This window comes from Ascaphus truei, chromosome 1 (genome assembly GCF_040206685.1).
Source record: "Ascaphus truei isolate aAscTru1 chromosome 1, aAscTru1.hap1, whole genome shotgun sequence".
Taxonomy (NCBI): Eukaryota; Metazoa; Chordata; class Amphibia; order Anura; family Ascaphidae; genus Ascaphus; species Ascaphus truei.
This window is the reverse complement of record NC_134483.1, coordinates 264328424-264351405: the sequence shown is the minus strand read 5'-3', so window position 1 is coordinate 264351405 and position 22982 is coordinate 264328424. Positions and strand designations below refer to the sequence as shown.

Sequence of the window (22982 nt, the reverse complement as noted above, 5' to 3'; positions counted from 1 at the left end):
CTGTATACGTTTTTTAAATTACTATATGCATATGTAACAGGTTTTCCCCCACCCTCTGGGAGATCTGCCCATTACAGGGTGTGTAATGCTGTTTACCTGCTGGTTCACATGATGCTGAGCTTTCCGCCGGTGGTATGGGGAAGACAGGAAAGGCTTTTCGGGTGATGGTTAGTCCTTCTCTCTGTGGTTCAGCGCTTCCATCTCTTGCAGGCTCCAGGAGTGCCGGAGACAATCCCTGCAGGAGAACCCTCTGATATTCCCCCTGATAGATTGTATTCTCAGGCATGAGTATATAAAAGAACTGAAACTTTATTCTCACACCAACAGGTATCAGCATATAACTGGTACAACTCTCTGTCCTTCCTCCGGATGGTCGCTGGACTCAACCCTTGAGCTTGAGGCCTCCAGTGCCGGTCCTCTACTCTTCCCTCACCCCCTGGCGGGATGAGGGGTATCTTTCCCACTCCCCCAAGGGAGGGTATGGAAGGTAATCAGAGCCCTAACTTCACCCTCTCACCGGCCTTAGCTCCCCCCTTTCCCCGTGTCACTCAAGGAAGCTGTTTACTGCAGGGAAACACCCGGATTGGGCCTAACACTGCCAACACTGATACCAGGGCTTAAGTGTTAGGAAGGGTAGATTAGTAGCCAAACACAGACATGGCTATACATATATAAGATATATTGTTCTGTGTCCTATTGAACTGAGAAATGTTCATAAAATGTTTTTCGTACTATGGGGCCTATGCAGAGAGCAGCGAATTTTAAAATTGGCGAATTTATTAAAAAGTAGCTTTTTTGGAGAGTTTTATTCTCCATATGCAGAAAAGTGCGAATTCTGCTATGTTTAACATGGATGCGTGTGGCGAGTTTAAATTGGCGAGATGCGCGCTTCAGAAACGTGTAAAAACAAATTCGCGCCTTTTTTTTCCCTTTGCAATGGCCGCGAGCGGCAGCTTCTTGCCAGTTTTTTCTGGCGAGGCAAAAAGGAGACAATCGCGCCATTTTATTGGCGCGAACAGCCGCTAGATGCCGTTCGCGCCTCTCTGCATACGGATATTTTTAAAACTGGCGAGATTGAGGTTCTCGCCAGCCGCGAGGCGAGTTTTACAAATAGAAAAGAAAAATTGGCGCGTTTTTCGGAACTCGCCATTTTCTGCTGCTTTCTGCGCGATTTTCTCCAAAAAATGGCGAATTTCGAAATAGCGCTGCTCTCTGCATAGGCCCCTTAATCTTAATACCAAGATCAAACACTAATGTAAGTGATTTGTGACTGGCTTAGGATGCATTCCAACATCAGCCCTTTCCTAGCTATATGCTGATGACATGAACCCTGATTAAAGTATGAATCTCATTTTAAATTGTAATTGTAAATTGACAGTTTTTATACTTCTGTCACATAATTAATACAACTGTTCGAGCAAAATACTATATTAACGGTCTCATTGAGGGTTGCCACCTTCTGCTGAATGATATCCCGGAGACTTTTTTTTTTTTTTTTAAAGTTTTTTTATTTATATGTTTAGCTGTCTTATCATGCTAAAATAATTAGGGTGGTGTGCTACTGCTTGTACATACTACCGGTTGGTCTTTAATTGCTTGCCACATAGGTGTAAATGAGATATACACACAATATATATATATATATATATATATATATATATATATATACAGTGTTCGACAAATCACCCACAAATCTACTCGCCCACCCAAAAAATCTACTCGCCACCTAGTCCCGCCCCCAGAGTGTGGGAGAGAGAGAGATAGAGAAAGAGAGAGAGACAGACAGACAGAGAGAGAGACAGAGAGAGAGACAGAGAGAGAGGGGAGAGAGACAGAGAGAGAGGGGAGAGAGGGGAGAGAGGGTGGGTGACTGACTGACTGGGTGACTGGGTGGGTGACTGACTGACTGGGTGGGTGACTGGGTGACTGACTGACTGGGTGACTAGGTGACTGGGTGACTGGGTGACTGACTGGGTGACTGACTGACTGACTGACTGGGTGACTGACTGACTGGGTGACTGACTGACTGACTGGGTGACTGACTGACTGACTGACTGGATGACTGACTGACTGACTGGGTGGGTGGGTGACTGACTGACTGGGTGACTGACTGACTGACTGACTGACTTGGTGGGTGACTGACTGACTGGGTGGGTGGGTGGGTGACTGACTGACTGGGTGGGTGACTGACTGACTGGGTGACTGACTGACTGGGTGGGTGACTGACTGACTGACTGGGTGGGTGACTGACTGGGTGACTGACTGACTGGGTAACTGACTGACTGGGTGGGTGACTGACTGACTGACTGGGTGGGTGACTGACTGACTGGGTGGGTGACTGGGTGGGTGACTGACTGGGTGGGTGACTGGGTGGGTGACTGACTGACTGGGTGGGTGACTGACTGGGTGGGTGGCTGACTGACTGACTGGGTGGGTGACTGGGTGGGTGACTGACTGGGTGGGTGACTGACTGGGTGGGTGACTGGGTGGGTGACTGACTGACTGGGGCAGGGGTGACTGACTGACTGGGGGGGTGACCTTTGGTGACACACACACACACACACACACACACACACACATACACACACACACACACACACACACACACACACACACACACACACACACACACACACACACACACACACACACACACACACACACACACACACACACACTCCCATATATATACACACACACTCTCCCATATATACACACACACACACACACACACACTAACCCATATATACACACACACTCCCATATATACACACACACACACTCTCCCATATATATACACACACACTTTCTCTCTCTACACACACACAGGAGGGGGGGGAAGGCCGCGACCAGCACCACCACGCTCCCCCCCCCACTCCCATCTCCTTGGGGGACATCCCCGCTTCCATCTCCCGCCACGCGGTCTGACACGGGAAGCGGGGGCCTGAGGGGACAGGGTAGCACCAGAGCGGCTGGAGGCAGAGGGGGCCGCGGGTGTGAGTTCGGGAGGCAGAGGGGGCCGTGGGTGTGAGTTCGGGAGGCAGAGGGGGCCGCGGGTGTGAGTTCGGGAGGCAGAGAGGGCCGCGGGTGTGAGTTCGGGAGGCAGAGGGGGCCACGGGTGTGAGTTCGGGAGGCAGAGGGGGCCGCGGGTGTGTGTTCGGGAATCCTAGGGGTCCGCGGGTGTGAGTTCGGGAGGCAGAGGGGGCCACGGGTGTGAGTTCGGGAGGCAGAGGGGGCCGCGGGTGTGAGTTCAAGAGGCAGAGGGGGCCGCGGGTGTGAGTTCGGGAATCAGAGGGGGCCGTGGGTGTGAGTTCGGGAGGCAGAGGGGGCCGCGGGTGTGAGTTCGGGAGGCAGAGAGGGCCGCGGGTGTGAGTTCGGGAGGCAGAGGGGGCCACGGGTGTGAGTTCGGGAGGCAGAGGGGGCCGCGGGTGTGTGTTCGGGAATCCTAGGGGTCCGCGGGTGTGAGTTCGGGAGGCAGAGGGGGCCACGGGTGTGAGTTCGGGAGGCAGAGGGGGCCGCGGGTGTGAGTTCAAGAGGCAGAGGGGGCCACGGGTGTGAGTTCGAGATGCAGAGGGGGCCGTGGGTTTGAGTTCGGGAGGCAGAAGGGGCTGCGGGTGTGTGTTCGGGAATCAGAGGGGGCCGCGGGTGTGAGTTCGGGGGGCATGGAGAGGCAGCAGGTCGGAGGCAGAGGGGCCACGGGTGTGAGTGCAGGGGGCATGGAGAGGCAGCAGGATGGAGGCAGAGGGGCCACGGTGTGAGAGCACGGGGGCATGGAGGCAGCAGGACCGAGGCAGAGGGGCCACGGGTGTGAGTGCAGTGGGCATGGAGAGGCAGCAGGGCGGAGGCAGAGGGGCCACGGGTGTGAGTGCAGGGGGCATGGAGAGGCAGCAGGACAGAGGCAGAGGGGCCACGGGTGTGAGTGCAGGGGGCATGGAGAGGCAGCAGGATGGAGGCAGAGGGGCCACGGGTGTGAGTGCAGGGGGCATGGAGAGGCAGCAGGACGGAGGCAGAGAATACTTACCGTGTCCAACGATCTGGAAAAAGAATGGCTGCTCGTTGGGGGTGGGCTCATATAGAGCCTGGCCACGCGCCCACAAAGCCTGGGTGAGCGCGCCAATCAGCAGTCAGACAGGGGGAGTTTTTTTTTTCAGCGCGAGCAGGGAAAATTTCAGCGCGAGCAGGGAAAATTTAAAAAAACAAACAAGTGTGCTGCTTGGGCCAATAAGTGTTCGCCCGGAGGTTAAATCCACTCGCCCCGGGCGTGTAGATGTATAGGATTGTCGAACACTATATATATATATATATATATATATATATATATATATATATATACATATACACATACACATACACACACACACACACACACACACACACACACACACACACACACACACACACACACACACACACACACACACACACACACACATACGACTATTAAGGTTATGGTGGGTAAAAAAAGTGACTAAAACCCTCCACAGTAAAGCATAAAGCAACTGTAAATATTCCTGTACATTCATGCAAATGAGCACACAGTGCCACTTTTTATCTCATGCTCACATTACCCACCATAACCTTAATAGTGGGGGTGATTACCTACTCTTATCTCATTTGAGCAAATGTCAGTAAGCCAACCTCACACTGATGAGACCCATCAAGGTTGAAACATGTCTGTGAGTGGGTTAACTGACTTTGCATCTCCCAAGTCCTTGCTTAAAAGCTGCGTTTATAGCAGCATGCATTGACTAAGGGTTGCTCATGTAATGTGAGCATGAGATAAAAAGTGGCACTGTGTGCTCATTTGCATGTCATTTCCCAGAATCCCTTGCTGCAGTGGAAGTGCTGTTTGCTGGGTGATAATGGTGAAAGACAGGGTTGCAGACCTGTCTAAGACATGCAAATGAATATACAGGAATATTTACAGTTGCTATATATATATATATATATATATATATATGTGTGTGTGTGTGTATACATGTAGAGGTATCAGTACCGTGTTAGCCAAGCTTCAATAATCAAAAAATAAATAGATGATACCGTTCTGTGGCTAATGAAATGCTTTTATTTGTGCGAGCTTTCGAGATACACTGATCTCTTCTTCCGGCGATATTACAATGAATGAAGCAAGCAAAAGCTATACTATAAACAGTGTCTATTGGAATGTTATCTGTACACATATATGTGCACACACATATATATACATACATACATACACACATATATATATATATATATATTTTTTTTTAAATGGAGTTATTGTTATACATTTTCCACATTTATTTACTGTTTGGTTACATAATGATATGTTTTACTAACTTGCTATGCCTACATTAGATAAGTGCTCATTTTTGCTGTTATATAACATTGTTGCATATTTGATCAGCACAAGACTTTTGTTGACTACGAAGTGTTAATGTAATACAAGCTATCTCCAACTGTTATTAATTGAGCCAATTAACTGGATTGCTTTATTTATATATACTAATGATATTACATCTAAGATCCATCCCCTGATGAAATCACATAATGTGAAGAAACGCGTAAGGTGTATGTTGCGTTGTTAATGTGGGCACTCACCTTTGCATCCTGGACTTGTAAGACGCCATAGGCAGCAATTTCCAGCTCACACGCAGTACACAGTTCTGCCCGGAACTAGATGCACGCTAGTTTTGTTTCCGGAGGACAATTTGAACAACAGTGTCGCTTCCTGAGATCCTGCTGGACGGAGACCCAGAGGAGCACTGCGACCCCATGCGGTGAAGATACCGAGTGAGCTGAGTAGCTGAATCCTCGTCTGGTGCATGAGTATACCTCATAAAACGCTGTTTTTACTTTGTTGTTTGGGAGTTAGCATTTTGTTGGATTTTTAGGGATAATAAATGTGTATTTTTTTGGATATATTGCACTAGGATTGGGCGCTTTCTTTTTGTGTTTATATATATATATATATATATATATATATATATATATATATATATATATATATACATATATATATATATATATATATATATATATACAACCCAACTCCGTTATAGCACGGTCCTCGGGGGCCACCCGATCCGACCGTGCTATTACCGGGGTCGCGTTAATTTTTTTTTAAAATGCCCGCCACGCGCCTGATCAAGAGGAGGGAGGGAAGAGGTGGCCGGAAGCCCTACATGTCCCCCAGCAGCCACCATAACTTCCCCTAGCAGCCTCACTTCCCCCAGTAGTCCACACCGATCCCCCCCACCAGCCACGCTCCGATCAACCCCCCCTGCAAGCCCCGCTCCAAGCAACCCCCCCAGTCTGCCCCGCTCCAAGCAACCCCCCCAGCCAGCCCCACTCCGACCCGGCAGCTCCGCTCCGACCCCCGCGCCAGACCCGCTCCAAGCAACCCCACCAGCCAGCTCCGCTCCGCTCCGACACCCCCCTCCTCCCGATGCCAGCTCTGCTCCGAACTCAGCAGCCGATACCAAATATAGGGAGGGGGAGTGAGAGGGGGGGTGTGGTGTGAGTGTGGTGTGGTGTCCTGTGTGTGCAGTGTCCTGTGTGTGCAGTGTCCTGTGTTTGCAGTGTGTGCAGTGAGTGTGTGCGATGTGTGCAGTGTGCTGTGAGAGTGTGCTGTGAGAGTGTGCTGTGAGAGTGTGCTGTGTGTGCTGGTGCTGTGAGTGTGTGCAGTGTGCAGTGTGCAAAATAATAATATATTTTTTTTTAATTCGGGGTCAATGCTGAAACAGCGTTATAAGCGATCCGCGTTATAGCGGATCGCGCTATAACGGGGATGAGCTGTATATATACACACACACATATATCGACAAAAAACAAACAAAAGCGCAAGCTCCATCCCACGTAACTGAATAAAAATTTGGTACATTTATTTAAAAAACAGCAACCCATAAGAATGTGCACTTACAGGATTTTAAACAGAACCATTCGTGGGAGAGAAATCTCTAATTGTGGTCATCTGCGATGGTAGGTGGAGTCCCCATAGGCAGAGTAGTTGTAGAGAGCCCAAAGCCACCACGAACTCCTATACCGAGTTTGCAGCAAGTTGAAAAGGCTTTAATTGCCTTCACGCCCTTCGCTCCCTCATGCAGCAGTTACTGGCTCTTGAAAATGCCACCAGCCAGAGTGCAAGGACGCCAGGAACTCCCAGTAACACGAACACATACGCGATGATGTCACCAGACCTACGCGTTTCGTCACAAACACACACACACCCACACATATACACCCCTCATCTCCCCCTATTTCTGTGCTCCCCCTCTTTCTCCGTTTCCCCAGAGGGAGGGAGGGACAGTGGACTGGAGGGGGGGGGACGGTGGATAGGAGGGGAGGGGGACAGTGGACGGGAGGGGGGGGCAGTGGACAGGAGGGGGTGGACAGGAGGGGGGGCAGTGGACAGGACAGGACAGGAGGGGGGCAGTGGAGAGGACAGGAGGGGGGCAGTGAAGAGGACAGGAGGGGGGGACAGTGGACAGGGGGGGCAGGAGGGGGGAGGACAGTGGATAGGAGGGGGGGGGGGGCAGTAGACAGGAGTCACCCGTACCGCACGATTTCAACTGTGCACCCCTCTTAGCCTATAATAAATATAGCCTTCTCTGACGTTGACCTGACCTGCCTTTTACTCTTTTAGCAGCCACCAAAAATGGAAACACACAACCTTTTATACCACCACCCCATTTTAAAACCACACCACCCTCCCATTCGACTTCCACCCCCCTCCACTTACCTTCCCCCTCGGCGCGCCTTCCCCCTTCAACAGGGGGGAGCATGGCAGTGGCGGCCGCGCGGGACAAGCCCTTCCCTCCGGGAGGTGGCCACGGGGGGAGGGGCAGAGCAGCCTCTTCCGATCGCCGCCCAGAGGCGTGCACAGTTTAAATCGTGCGGTAAGGGTGAGAAGATTGTGGGGTAGTGCGGAGCGCCATTTTAATATTGTGGCGGCTCACCCCCCTCACCCGCAGCTTACCTTCCCCCTCGGCGCGCTTTCCCCCTCCAACAGGGGGGAGCAGGGCAGTGGCGGCCGCGTGACATGCCCTTCCCTCCGGGAGATGACCACGGGGGGAGGGGCAGAGCAGCCTCTTCCGATCGCCGCCCAGAGGGGTGCACAGTTTATCGTGCGGTAAGGGTGATGACATGGTGGAGTAGTGCGGAGCGCCATTTTAATATTGTGGCGTCCGCCAGGATGGAGTAGTGCGGAGTGCCATTTTAATATTGTGAGCCGGTGGCATAGGGGGGAAGGTGCGCCGAGGGGGAAGGTAGCGGGGAGGTGAGGGAGGGTGATGGCGGGGAGGGGAGCTGTGGGTGAGGGGGGGTGATGGTGGGGGGGAGCCAGCGGGGAGGTGAGCTGTGGGTGAGGGGGGGTGATGGTGGGGGGGAGCCAGCGGGGAGATGAGCTGTGGGTGAGGGGGGGTGATGGTGGGGGGGAGCCAGCGGGGAGGTGAGCTGTGGGTGAGGTATGGTGAGTGTGATGGGGTGAGAGTCTGTGGCAGTATGTGTGTGTGTGTGTGTGTGTCACAGTGGAGTAGGTGTGTCTGTGATGTCAGCATACCTGTTGGCCAATGAGAGTCGTGGGGGAGGCGGGCCATGGGCGGGCGGACCCACGGACCAATCAGATTACCTACATCTACTAACAATCTCACAAATTTCAATTTTATATATATATATATATATATATATATATATATATATATATATATATATATATGCAAATACAACTGTATGCTCATCTGCATGTCTTAGGCAGGTCTGCAACCCCGCCTTTCCCCATCATCACCCAGCATACAGCACTTCCACTGCAGCAAGGGATTCTGGGAAATGACATGCAAATGAGCACACAGTGTCACTTTTTGTCACTTTGTGTGCTCATTTGCATGTCATTTCCCAGAATCCCTTGCTGCAGTGGAAGTGCTGTATGCTGGGTGATGATGGGGAAAGGCAGGGTTGCAGACCTGCCTAAGACATGCAGATGAGCATACAGTTGTATTTGCATATTTGCTTTCCTGTGGAGGGTTTTTGTCACTTTTTTTACTCACCATAACTTAACTCAGTATTATGGTATATATATATATATATATATATATATATATATACATATATATATATATATACATATATACATATATATATACATATATACATATATATATACACATATATATATATATACACATATATACATATATATATATATATATATATATATATATATATATATATATATATATACATATATATATATATATATATATATATATATATATATATATATATATATATATATATATATATATATATATATACAGGCATACCCCGGTTTAAGGACACTCACTTTAAGTACACTCGCGAGTAAGGACATATCGCCCAATAGGCAAATGGCAGGTTGCGCATGCGCCTGTCAGCACGTCATGAACAGCAATACCAGCTCCCTACCTGTACCGAAGCTGTGCACAAGCTGGGAGACTATAGAGCCTGTTACAAATGTGTTATTTACATCAGTTATGCACGTATATGATGATTGCAGTACAGTAGATGCATCGATAAGTGGGAAAAAAGGTTGTGCTTCACTTCAAGTACATTTTCGCTTTACATACATGCTCCAGTCCCATTACGTACGTTAATGCGGGGCATGCCTATATATATATATATATAAACAACTACGACGCCACGCATTCGCACGAGGAGGCCGCATCGAGCGTGAAATATCATTGCGGCCATTTGAATACAGGAGGCAGTCTCTGGGACTTCAAACAGACGGATTTTAATTCTCTAGAAGCACCTCTGGATCCCTGCAACAGTTATATCGTCCTTACAGCCCTGAGGGAGCTTCGAATTGTGGACTACTGACACAGAGCAACCGGATGGTGGTGATATAATTCACAAATTGCCTGAATTGTTTTTACCCTTGTGAGTGCATTTCCTCCCCCCCGCCCTCCTTCCTTTTATACCATTAAATGTACAATTTTACGCTATGAGGCGTGCGCTCTCTCTTCTTTTTCTCATATATATATATATACACACACACAAAAGACAGGGGTGCCCAATGCTACTTCCTGATGCACATATTGCCATTCAGGGATACTCCATTTCTAGGAGAGAGAGGTCAAAGAGGAGGAGGGGTGTTATTTTATATTGCAGACACCTTACAATTTACACTGTTAAATTGCCCCCCCAGCCCACCCTCTTTTGAAATCCTAGTTGGCAGAATATGCCTCCTCTTTTCTAAGCCCATCTTGCTTGCTGGCATCTACCGCCCCCCTAAAGCCTCTCTACAATCTCTGACTGATATCACCCAGCTTCTTGGCTCCATTTCCTCTCTGAATGAGAAGAGTGAGCTGCTAGTTCTTGGGGATTTTAACTTCATTTGGCTTGACCCTAAAAACCACAAAATCCAGATACAAATCAAATCGCTTAACCTATCGCAACTCATTTCCCAACCCACACTGACAAACCTGAAATCGCACAACCATTCCTTGCTTGACTGGATTTTCTCCTCAAATCCCAGCAGAATCCAATCCTCTGGCATCCTTCCTGACATTTTCAGTGACCATGCAATAGTGTACTGTGTAAGGAAAATTAAACCGCCCCAATCAAGCCCTAAAGTTCTCCTCACTAGAACATTTAGAGTCTTTAACCCACAACAGTTTCTGGAAGACCTTACCAACTGCCCTTGGCACAGAATCGATTTTAATTCCCGACCCTGATTCTGCGCTCGACTATTTCCAGTCCGAGTTGTTAAAACTCTGTGATACCCATGCTCCACTACGCAGAATAAGGGTACGGGGTGCCCACCTTCCATGGGTTACACCTGACCTTATAGCACTCTACCAGTTCAGCGATGCCTTGTGGAAAAGCCACAAAGTAACTGGTACTACCAAGGATCTCAATCACTACAGATGCCTGCGGAACATGTGCACAAGGCATGGAAAAGCACAATATTACTCTGACAATCTCCTCCAGAATACATCAAACCCAGTTAACTTCTGGAAGGTTATCAACAACATATTCCAGCCTTCTAACCATCAACAGCCAAGTAATATCACTAAGGGTGATATTACTCTGACAAACCCCACCGACATTGCAAATGCATTCAATGATTACTTTGTGTAGTGTGCTACTAACTTATTAGCGAAACGCAACTCAAACCACAAACCTGAATCTCATTCTGGGAGCACCCATATAGCCCCACCCCCTCCCAACACCGCCCACAATTTTCAATTTGGCCCAGTATCCGAAGAGGAGATTACACAAGCGCTCCTCAAATTAAAACTAAGCAGCCAATGTGGACCTGACCTACTACAATCTAGGTTCCTAAGACTTGGTGCCCCAGCAATTGCCAAACCAATTGCTTCCATAGTCAACTGTATCCTGTCTGCAGGCCATATCCCTAAGACCTGGAAACTGCCAGAGTTGTCCCAATCTTCAAAAGTGGGGCCAAAAACACTGTCTCAAACTACAGGCCAATCTCCCTTCTCCCAACCCTATCCAAAGTCATGGAAAAATGTGTCCACTCCCAATTAAGCGATTACTATAACAAGACAAATTTCCCTAGCCAATTCCAATCAGGCTTTCACCCCAAACACTCCACGGTAATTACCCTGCTAAAAGTTTGCAATGAAATCCAGTGTGGAATGGAACGAGGTCAACTCACTGGTGCAATATTCCTAGATTTTGCAAAGGCTTTTGATACTGTTGATCATGCTATCCTGCTTAACAAACTCCAGAGCTCTGGAATAGGGAAGCATGCTTTAAACTGGTTTCAGTCCTACCTATTAGGTAGATCCCAACATTTGTCATCTCAGGCTCTAAATCCAACCCCCTGGATATCACCTGTGGCGTCCCGCAAGGCTCTGTTCTGGGTCCCCTACTCTTCTCAGTGTTCATCAATGATCTTCCCACAGCTTGTAAGGAAGCCTCAATACACATATATACAGATGACACAATCCTATATGCACACAGCCATAGCCTCTCTGACCTTGAACACATACTTCAGTCTGACTTTTTGAGACTCGAAAACTGGATTTCCCAAAATAAACTGTTTTTAAACACTGACAAGACTGTAACAATGGTATTTGGGACCAATACTACAGTTTTAAAGCTTCCAGTGACTAAGCTCTAGATCAGAACCAACGCTAACACCATCCTAACTCCTGTTACTAGTTTTAAATACTTGGGCATATGGTTTGACTCCCACTTAACATTCGGGATGCACATTGATACCCTGACATCCAAAACCTGTGCCAAACTAGGTGTACTTTACAGGAACAAATCCTCCCTAAGCCTGCTGGTCAGAAAGCATATTGCACAGCAGATGCTAATACCAATTATCGACTATGGAGACATAGTATATGGCACGGCACCCCAAACCCACCTTAGCAAACTTGATACCCTCTACAATTCAATTTGTCATTTCGTTCTCCAATGCAACTACAACACACACCATTGCGAAATGCTCAAAGAACTAGATTGGTCATCACTCGAGTCTAGGAGCAAAATTCACCTTTCCTCTCTTGCCTTCAAATACTTTCTGGGCAAGCTACCCACCTATCTGATCAAGCTCCTCACCCCTACCACATGCAGCACTTATCATCTGAAATCTGACTCCAAAAGACTGTTTATGGTCCCAAGGCTCAACAAAGTATCCGGCCGCTCCTCCTTCTCTTACCGTGCACCCCAAAACTGGAACAACCTACCGGAGACTCTCACATCCACTGCCAGTTTAAGTTCTTTCAAAACTAAGGCTGTCTCACATTTTAATCTGGTCTGTAACTGTTACATAAGCCAATAATATACATCTTCTCTAACTGTGCATGCAATGTATTGTATATAATGTATACCCTGTTCATTTATGTAACTGTATTTGTAACCATGTATTATTTGTCATATTAACTATGCCCAGGACATACTTGAAAACGAGAGGTAACTCTCAATGTATTACTTCCTGGTAAAACATTTTATTAATAAATAAATAAATAATTGACAAAACATATAGAGAAATAAGTATGAAGTTTAAATACTTTAATAATATTTATTTGGCTATTTAGTTAAACCCTTTGGCCAAAGCGTCATAAGCCTGCATACCAAACGTCAAGGTATAACCAAATTAATGCAGGTCCTAACACTAAAATGCATTGGCCTCGCTCAGTAGCACTCCTTGAAACACACACACACACACACACACACACACACACACACACACACACACACACACACACACACACACACACACACACACACACACACACACACACACACACACACACACACACACACACACACACACACACACATTAGTGCAGACATATTAAGAAGTGTAGATTTGGAGTGTATTCCCAACCAAGGTTTTGTTAAAATGCCAATTTTTAAGTATTGTATATCTTTAAATAAGTGCCCCTCTTTAATAGGTTAGAAAAACTGTTTCAAATGTAGAAATGTATATATTTGATGAAACCTGCAAAGTTTCTTTAAGTAAGCTTGAATTTCCATTTGCTCAATTTGTGCCAGTTCAGCACAAAGGTGGTTAAGTATGACAAACAGAAGCTAACAAACTCATTCTACTTTATTATAGCTATAATCCTTTATGGACAAGGCAAACTGCCAGTTAATCCCCTGTCTGGGTTAAAGGCTGAATGCAATTCATCTCTTCTAACCTATCCTTTATGGATTAACCACTTTTTTATAGACCTTTCTTGCTTCAAAACCAAGTTCTTAGCTGTATAGTAAATGGAGGTTGAAGGGAAATCTGTGGAAACACGAACATTATGGTATTTACTATTTTGTTGCTTTTGTTATTGTTTGGATATCTCCTATTCAATTGGTAAGAAATATATTTTACAAGGCTCAAACAGTATTATATCTTTCTTTTTTCCCATAACGTTTTGTATTAAAGATATAATCCTTTAAGAATAATCTACAATCTTGTCTATGCTATCTTTAACTTGTTTACTTTTAAAGTGTTTACAATTGATTGTCATAAATCATCCAAGCATTAGTTGATTAGCAATAGTTCTTTAGGTTTAAAATGACCAATCTCAAAGAATAGGAAATATTACATTTGTATGAAAGCATGGTATACTGTAGATGGAAAATGTTTCATGAAGTACCTAGTAGTTTACGGTCCTGAGGTTGAAAAATACAATTTTTAAATAACAGATGTAGCAGACTTTATTGCACCTGCACAATGCTGTGAAATCTTGCAATGTTGTTATCTGCGGCTCCATATGTTTCAATGGAGCCACAGTAAATCATGTTAAACATTGCGGCAGTGATAACGGGTGCAACAATTTCTGCTACATATTTATGTTATAACGGTACATATGACACTGACTGCTATTTTAAAGCCTTGCTAGGCTGTAGGCTTTTGGTGAGAGTGAAGAATAAACATACTAAAGTAATTGGATGCTAGTTCAAGTAATGATAGTAATTGAGTTATAATCAAGGAGGTCCAAGAAGATAGAATGGAGTTGAAAAGTAATGCTTGAGTACACGAATAGTATTTGAAATGTTTTGCTGTAATATAGTTGGATACAATTAATTTATTTGACAAAAATAAATCAAGAATTCAACAGATTGCTCCATAACGCATTATTATCATGAAATAATGTGACATTACCGTATTCTAATTAGCACAATAAGGGCTATTATTTTTGGTGAATAACTCAGGGAAAATAGAGCCCATTCTTGTTTTGGTAACTTTTTTTGCCCTGATTTAATGGAGTTTAAGCCTTTGTTTTTTTTATTAAAAGGAATACTAAATATGAAATATCAAGGAGACATTTATATTTTTCTTATATGGAACCATGTTTTAGGAAAACTAATCTGTTTTCTAAATGTGTAAATTCCATATTTGATTTTTACTTAAATGGCACCCAAGTTAAGCATAATTATCATTATTTATTTGATAAAATAGCACAGTTGTTGGTCAGGCTGTTTAACACTGACAGTTATTCCTTTTTTAAAAGACGTATTTTCCCATTCGGGTATCCATTGATAAAATAAATTGAAGGCTGTAATTGAAAATTTGGAAAATGCTAACTTTTAAAACAATAGTTTAATAACTTGGTCAATGCACTTGTCACCAGAAAACATATAAAGATAAAAACAACAAATGCAATGGTCTTTTGGGGTGTTCATAAATGTATTTTGCCACTGACCCCTGACACCCTATTCTAGAATGGATAAATACTGTCATCAACACACATTACTGTGCAAAAGCAATCATGTGCATTGTTTTGCACATGTAGCACAAAGTTATCACAATAAATATCACTGCATAAAATCAATAAATATAACAATATAAAAAACAATATACAAAATCTGTTTTTAAAAAGGGCTAGAGCAGGCTTTTTTGGCAACCAATGAATATAACATTAATATGTAAACTAAGCGCATTCACAGAAAATATATTTGTTAGTTTAGTGTTGGTGGTAGTTCCCAAGCAAAGTTTAAAAAAAAAAAAATGTGTGCTACTGTAGGTCATCAATACGTAATACACTGGGGTGAAAAAAACCTTACTTAAGCAACACAGGACAAATTTGTTGTCTTTATTTTCTGTAGCCAAACTTTATTTTATGATAAGTGATAATAGAAATATGGCATTTGTCGATCAATAATATATAGTAACTATACATGTGAAGGCTTATTCTTATGATATAATACACAGGGTACAGTTTCTACTTACATTGACCCACAGTAGATATTGTTTGTGTATTTGGGATTTTTAAAATCTTTTTCCAGATTATAGAAGGTGTAAGGCACATTCAGGAGGGATGTAGCACTACAGTTTGTAATATTTATATTGTTTATCAGTCTACCTGCACTGCAAAAGGCCTCAGGTGGTGCATCTTTTGTGAGCACTCTAAGTGCTACAACTGCTAATTGCTATTTAAAGTATGTAACACTGTAAATGCATTTTTACATTGGAAGAAAGGAAGCTCCCATAACAATTATTAGCGAATGTACCCTAGTGTCTGTCTTTATGGCCACAGGGACTTTATTACATCAGCAGCTAGGTTGAATAAACATGTGCAAGAAAAGCTCTCTCAGACTGCTGGTTGTCAAGAGGAAATCAGAAATGGATTGTTTAGGAATAATACTACTTTACCTGATACATGAGATTCTTCTTGTTATTAGAAGAGCAGTTAAGAGTTTGTCAGAAAACAAGCGCACAGCATCCAGGTGCTTTAATGTAAGGATATGATGATTCAGAAAAAAATATGCACACATCATTGTAGAAAACATACCGAATTGTATAGATCTGACTTTACCTCTCTACATACAGTGTCGAGATAAATGTTATGAACCCCAATCGTAATGACGGAAATTCCATAGTTTCTTCTTGAATCAAAACCAGTTTATTCTTACTGTAAATATCAAATAGGGTTTATATTAACCAATTCCATGGCTTTTGAAACAAAATTATGTATGAATAAGACAAACAATGAGTAATTAAGAGTCAGGGTATTTGATAAACTAAGTGAACCCCTTGTTTCATCAGCTAAATAAAAGGGGATAATTATAATGGGATGTTTTAAATAATTAGGTAAATCTTTAGAGATAAGTTTTATGAGGCCCCACCATATATAAAGATCAGAAACTTTGCGAGTTTGGTCTTCACCATACAGGTGGGTGGAAAAACATCATGCCACGATCAAAAGAAATCTCGGGGCACCTCAGAAAAGCAGTTATTGATGCTTATCAGTCTAGAAAGGGGTACAAAACCATTTCTGAGGATTTGGGGCTCCACCGAACCACAGGCAGATTGTCTACAAATTGTGAAAGTTCAAGACCACAGTTACTGTACCCAGGAGCGGCCATCCTACCAAAATCTCTCCAAGAATAAATGACAAATCATCCAGGAAGTCACAAAGAACCCCAGAATAACATCCAAGAATCTGCAGGCCACTCTCGCCTTGACTAATGTAAGCACTCATGACTCAACTATCAGATAAAGACTGAATGAGAATGTGTAAATGGAAGGATAGGCAGGAGGAAACCCCTACTCTTTAAAAAAGAACATTGCTGCCTGTCTGAAGTTTGCCAAAGAGTACATAGATGATCCTCAAGACTTCTGGAACAATGTTCTCTGGACAGACGAGTCAAAGCTAGAACATTTTGGCCTCAATGAGAACAGTTTTATTATTGGCGAAAACCAAACACAGAACAGAACCTTATTCCAACTGTCAAGCACGGTGGTGGGAGTGTGATGGTTTGGGGCTGCTTTGCTGCCTCTGGACCTGGACAGCTTGCCATCATTGACATTCAGGCGTTGGATAATGCAATCCGGCGTCGAAAAACGGCCCTTAAGGTTGCATTGTAAAGCTTTGGATATGCCATTCGTTGTAAAGTGAAACGTTGGATAATGAGGACTACTGATGCAGCCACGAGTATCCAAACACTTGCCTGGGAAAATCTGGGGCAATACCCCAGTAATGATGCAACATTTCTGTGACATTTCTGCAGACAGACTAATTGCCCATTGGATTAACACAGCGTTGGTCCGTGGCAGTCCCATTCAAACTGAATGAGTGTGCATCAATAGTTCTGACCTCCGTTTGTAGTCACCCCTCTCCCGTGATGCTATGTTAGGCAGATGTCCTTCAGTAGTTGTGCCGGTCCTGGCGGTTGCGTGCAAGCAACTCCTGCGGCTGTAGTGAAGACTTCCACATTCCCTCCGAGCCGCACTTCCTGGATCAGATATCATCAAGCTAAAAATAGCATATGAATGCGGTGGTATCCAAAGCAGCAGCAATGGTTGGCGAAAAAAGAACTAAATTCACCCAGGATCAAAAATAGAAGGCTCTAATGACACAAATCTAGAACAATAGCGTCCATACCTCCCTCCTACGCATTTCACGCAGCTAGTGCGCTTTGTCAGGGAGTAGGGATTATGCATTGAACAAACATATTTAAAAAGAGACAAAAACAAACCATATCTTGATTTTCTTACTCGGCTCTATTTCACATACAATGGGATTCCATCCCTAAAATTGGGATTGGTTGTTTTGTGTCCACACTTTATTAATTGCAGATTGCACACAGATGCAATGAGGCGTTTTTTTGTCTCGTTAAATATATTTGTTCAACTCAGACTTCCTACTCCTTGACAAAGTGCACTAGCTGCGTGAAACGCGTAGGAGGGAGGGATGGACGCTGTTGTTCTAGATTTGCGTCATTAAAGCCTTGTATTTTTGATCCTGGGTGAATTTAGTTCTTTTTTTGCCAACCAGTGCTGCAGCTCCGGATACCACCGCATTCATATGCTATTTCTTCGAGGGATTGTATATGGGTAGCTCCGTTGGCTGGTACTTACAGTACATTTCATATGCATTGACCCTTGCAGATGTACTTACCAGAACACCCTCCTATTAACTAAGTTCTCCCTACGCTACCCTCCCTCATTGTAAACTCTTCATGGCAGTGACTCCTTTTCTTAGGGTTACTTTTATGTCTGAAGCTCTTATTTCCATCATGTTATATTATTATGTCATGTGTGTGATGGTAGGGGTAGACATGGCTTCTCTTCAATAAAGGTTAAGCCCGCCATTTACCCTATCTCTCAATGATATGATGTATTTATTTATGTATGTGCAGTTTAAGAATAACATATATAGGACTGGTACAATAAAGTATGTAAAATAGTGATGTACAGCTCTGTTCAAGAGGGTGGACCTCCAGGGTTAGCTCTGTCTTGCAAAAGCAGTGTAACGCTTGTGTGAGCCCACAAACAAGAACTGACCCCGGCACTGAGGTGGGAAGGACTGTGCCACACACCCACAGTAGCGGGGGCAAGCCCAGAAGGTGGTTTGTAGCATTGCTGGGTCTGGGTATGTAGAAAGGGTTAATCCAATACTTGCTGGGGTCCGTGGGCTGGAGAGGTACACGTAGTTGGAGTCCGTAAGCCTGTGGTCTGGGGTTGCAGAGGTACTCATAGTCATTATCTGTATGCCAGGGGTCAAGAGCCAGAGAGAATCCAAATGCAAAGCCAGGTCGGTACACGAGAGGTTAACTGCAGAGAACAAGACAAGACTGGGCTGGACAAGACAGGCACACGCAAAGGCTACACAAGGTTATGTTCAGCAAGGTATGACAGGAAGAGGAAGTTTCTTATAGGAGACAGGAACCAGTAAGAGAAGGGGCGGAGTGGAGGCAGAGCCTCTGCAGATGCAAAGGATAGGCTGCAGGAGACAAGGGCTCACAGCAATCTTAACTCACAGCTGGGGCTCGTTGCGCGATGTCACGCGTGCACGCCGCACGCAGCGGAGGGGCGCGGCGTGACCGAGGGGGCGAAGCTAAGGTCTGTGACCTGGTAGAAGAGGAGCGGGTGCGCACGCACTCTGTAAACAGAGCGGGGGTGCGCGCACCAGCGGGGGGCAGATCGGAGGCAGCAGCCGCTGCAGTACTGTTATGTAGAGAGGAGGAACCGCGCCGCAAGGGACGCAAACCCCGAATCCTCACAGTACCCCCCCTTGAGGATCGAACTCCGGACGATCCATAAATGGCTTGTCTGGGTACCTGGCGTGGAAGCGTCTGAGCAAGCCGGGAGCATGAATCTGGTCACTGGAGACCCAAGAACGTTCTTCAGGACCGAAACCCTTCCAGTGTACAAGGAACTGCACCTTTCCTCTGGAGATTCTTGAGTCAATGACAGAGCGGATTTCGAATTCCTCTTGACCATGCACCAACACAGGAGGAGGGGGGGAAACAACATCAGGATACCTGGAACTCTGTTTGACAGGTTTCAGAAGAGAGACATGGAATACCGATGGTATCTTCATAGAGGGAGGTAAGTCCAGGCGGTACGCCACAGGATTAACCTGTTCCAGGATCTTGAATGGTACCAAGAATCTGGTAGCCAATTTTAAGGTAGGTGTCTTTAATCTGATGTTCTTTGATGAGAGCCATACATTGTCTCCTGTCTTAAACCTGGGCGCCTCTAGACGATATCGATTCGCCTGGGTCTTTTGTCTCCGAACGGATTCCTGGAGAGTTCTCCGAATCTTATTCCATGACTCTTGAAGAGCATTGATTCTGGCATCAGCAGCAGGGACTCCAGAGGTATTAGAAGAAATAGGAAGAGAGTTAGGGTGGTAGCCATAATTGACGAAGAAGGGCGACTCTTGGGTGGATTAGTTTCTAAGGGAGTTATGTGCGAACTCAGCCCATGGTAAGAGATCAGCCCAATTATCTTGTGTATCAGAAACAAAACATCTTAGATATTGTTCTAATGATTGATTTACCCTTTCAGTCTGTCCATTGGTTTGCGGGTGATACTCGGAAGAAAAAAGAAGCGAGATATTGAGTCTTTGAGAAAAAGCTCGCCAAAACTTTGATACAAATTGGGATCCACAGTCGGATACAATTGAAACAGGAACCCCATGTATACGAAAGACTTCTTTGACGTAGATATCAGCTAGAGTTGCAGAGTTAGGAAGGCCCTTGAGGGGTATGAAATGGGCCTGCTTGGAGAACCTATCCACAATGACCAAGATGGTATTCATGCCATTGGAAATGGGCAGCTCCACAATAAAATCCATTGATAAATGGGACCAGGGACGTTCAGGAATGGGGAGCGGGCGTAGCAGACCAGAAGGCTTTTTTCGAACTGACTTATTACGAACACAGATGGAACAAGATTAAACAAATTCCTTAATGTCGTTCAACATCTCTGGCCACCAGAAAGTACGTCTGATTAAATCAGTGGTTCTTCTGATCCCAGGGCTACCGGCCGACCTGGAAGCATGACCCCACTCAAGAATTTTTTGACGGAATTTGGTTGTCGCATATAGGCAGCCCTCAGGTACCTCCAGGCCCTCTGGAATCCGGGTTTGAGAGTCCAGAATTTTGTCCAAAATATCGAAGGAATTTACTGCAATGATAAATCTTGAAGGAAGAATAGTCTCAGGAAGGTCGTCGGATCGGTCTTCGGAAATGAATTGACGGGACAAAGCACCGGCCTTCAAATTCTTTGTATCAGGAATGTAAGAGATTACATAATTGAATCTTCAGAAAAAGAGAGCCCAGCGAGCTTGACGGGAACCAAGGCGTCGAGCACCTTCAATATACAATAAATTCTTGTGGTCAGTAAGAATAAGGATCGGTTTCTCGGTACCTTCAAGAAGGTGTCTCCACTCTTGGAGTGCAAGTTTGATAGCCAACAGTTCTCTATTACCTACATCATAGCTGATCTCCGCGGGGGAGAATTTCTTGGAAAAGTAGCCGCATGAATGCAGGTGATCTTGAGGAGAATGTCTTTGGGAGAGCACTGCCCCGGCTCCAATATCCGAAGCATCGACCTCCAACGTGAAGGGAAGGGAGGGGTCGGGTGATGCAAAATGGGAGCGGTGGTGAAGGCCATCTTTAAAGACTCAAAAGCAAGACCAGCCTCCGGAGGCCAGGAGGAAGGATCAGCATCTTTCTTGGTCAAAGCGGTAATAGGAGAAACCAGTGTGGAGAATTTATGGATGAACTTACGATAATAATTGGCAAAGCCAAGGAATCGCTGGATGGCTTTAAGCGACGTGGGCTGGGGCCAATCTAATACCGCCTTTAGTTTCTCAGGATCCATGGAAAATCCCTTCTCAGAGATTATATAACCCAGGAAGGAAGTAGAATTTTTATGAAACATACACTTCTCCATCTTGGCATACAGACGATTCTGACGAAGTCGAGAGAGTACTAGCTTGGTATGCTGGATATGTTCAGGCAAGGATTTAGAAAAATTAGTATATCATCAAGGTATACAATGACGAATAAATTGAGAACATCACGAAAAACCTCGTTAACAAACTCCTGAAAGACCGCAGGGGCGTTACAGAGTCCAAACGGCATTACTAGGTACTCATAATGGCCGTCGCGGGTGTTAAAGGACGTTTTCCATTCGTCTCCTTCCCTTATGCGTATCAGGTTGTAGGCACCCCGGAGATCAAGTTTGGAGAAAATGGAGGCACCTTGTAGACGGTCAAACAATTCAGATATGAGTGGTAAAGGGTAACGGTTCTTCTGTGTTATCTTATTCAAGCCTCTATAATCTATGCAGGGGCGAAGAGATCCGTCCTTTTTCTTTACAAAGAAGAACCCTGCCCCAGCAGGAGAGGTGGAGTTCTTAATAAAGCCTTTTTTTAAGTTCTCCTGGATATATTGGGACATGGCTCGGGACTCTGGAAGGGACAGGGGGTAAGACTTGCCTTTAGGCAGAACGGCACCAGGAATCAGATCAATGGGACAATCGAAGGGACGATGTGGAGGAAGAATCTCTGAACGGACCTTGTCGAAAACATCAATAAACTCATGGTAGACTTCTGGAAGGGACCCTTTGGAAGGACCCGCAGTCTCTAAACTGGCAAGAGAGAGTAAAGTGAGAACACAAGGAATGGCACAATGGGTAGACCAACGTATGGGTTGTTTATCAGTCCAGTCAATCACGGGATTGTGCAGTTGTAACCAGGGGAGGCCCAAGGTTACCTGTACAGATGGTGAATGAATGATGTCCAACGAGATTTGTTCCTTGTGTCCATCCTTGGTGGAAAGGGTGAAGATCACGGTCTCCAGGGTGATAAAGGCAGGCTGGAGTGGACGACCGTCTATCGCTTCGAGTCCTATGGGAGTGGACTTCCCAAGCAGTGGGATCCGGTGTTTTATTGCCAAATTCTGATCCACGACATTTCCTCCAGACCCAGAGTCGATGAAGGCAAGTGCAGAAATATGAAAGTCCGTACCCTCCATTATGATAGGTAGAAGGATCCTTTTTGGCATATTTTTCTTGGAAGGAGGACAAGAAGATATGGTATCCAAAGAAACTCCATCATAAATTATAGGCCGCTGGCGTTCTCCCGGACGCGTAGGACAGCGGTACGCCAAATGACCAGCTAGGCCACAATAAAGACATAGCCCCTCGCTTCTCCGGTGCTGCTTTTCTGTAAAGGACAAATAGTGAGTACCCAGCGGCATGGGGTCTGGCGCTTCAGGAACTGGAACAAAAGAAGGAGAGAGAGTAA

At 45.3% G+C, this 22982-nt stretch overlaps 1 protein-coding gene across 16 annotated transcripts in view; it reads left to right on the top strand.

Moving 5' to 3' along the window:
- ADGRL3 (adhesion G protein-coupled receptor L3) overlaps positions 1–22982 on the top strand; it is a 2053745-nt gene that overhangs the window by 113213 nt on the left and 1917550 nt on the right. The window contains exon 1 of one of the 16 annotated variants that reach the window (XM_075603407.1): positions 13198–13751. The exons of the other annotated variants lie outside the window; for them this stretch is intronic. The gene's annotated coding sequence lies outside the window, so the exon portion shown is untranslated. Of the gene's footprint in view, positions 1–13197; positions 13752–22982 lie in introns of those variants that run through there. 16 annotated transcript variants of the gene reach the window in all.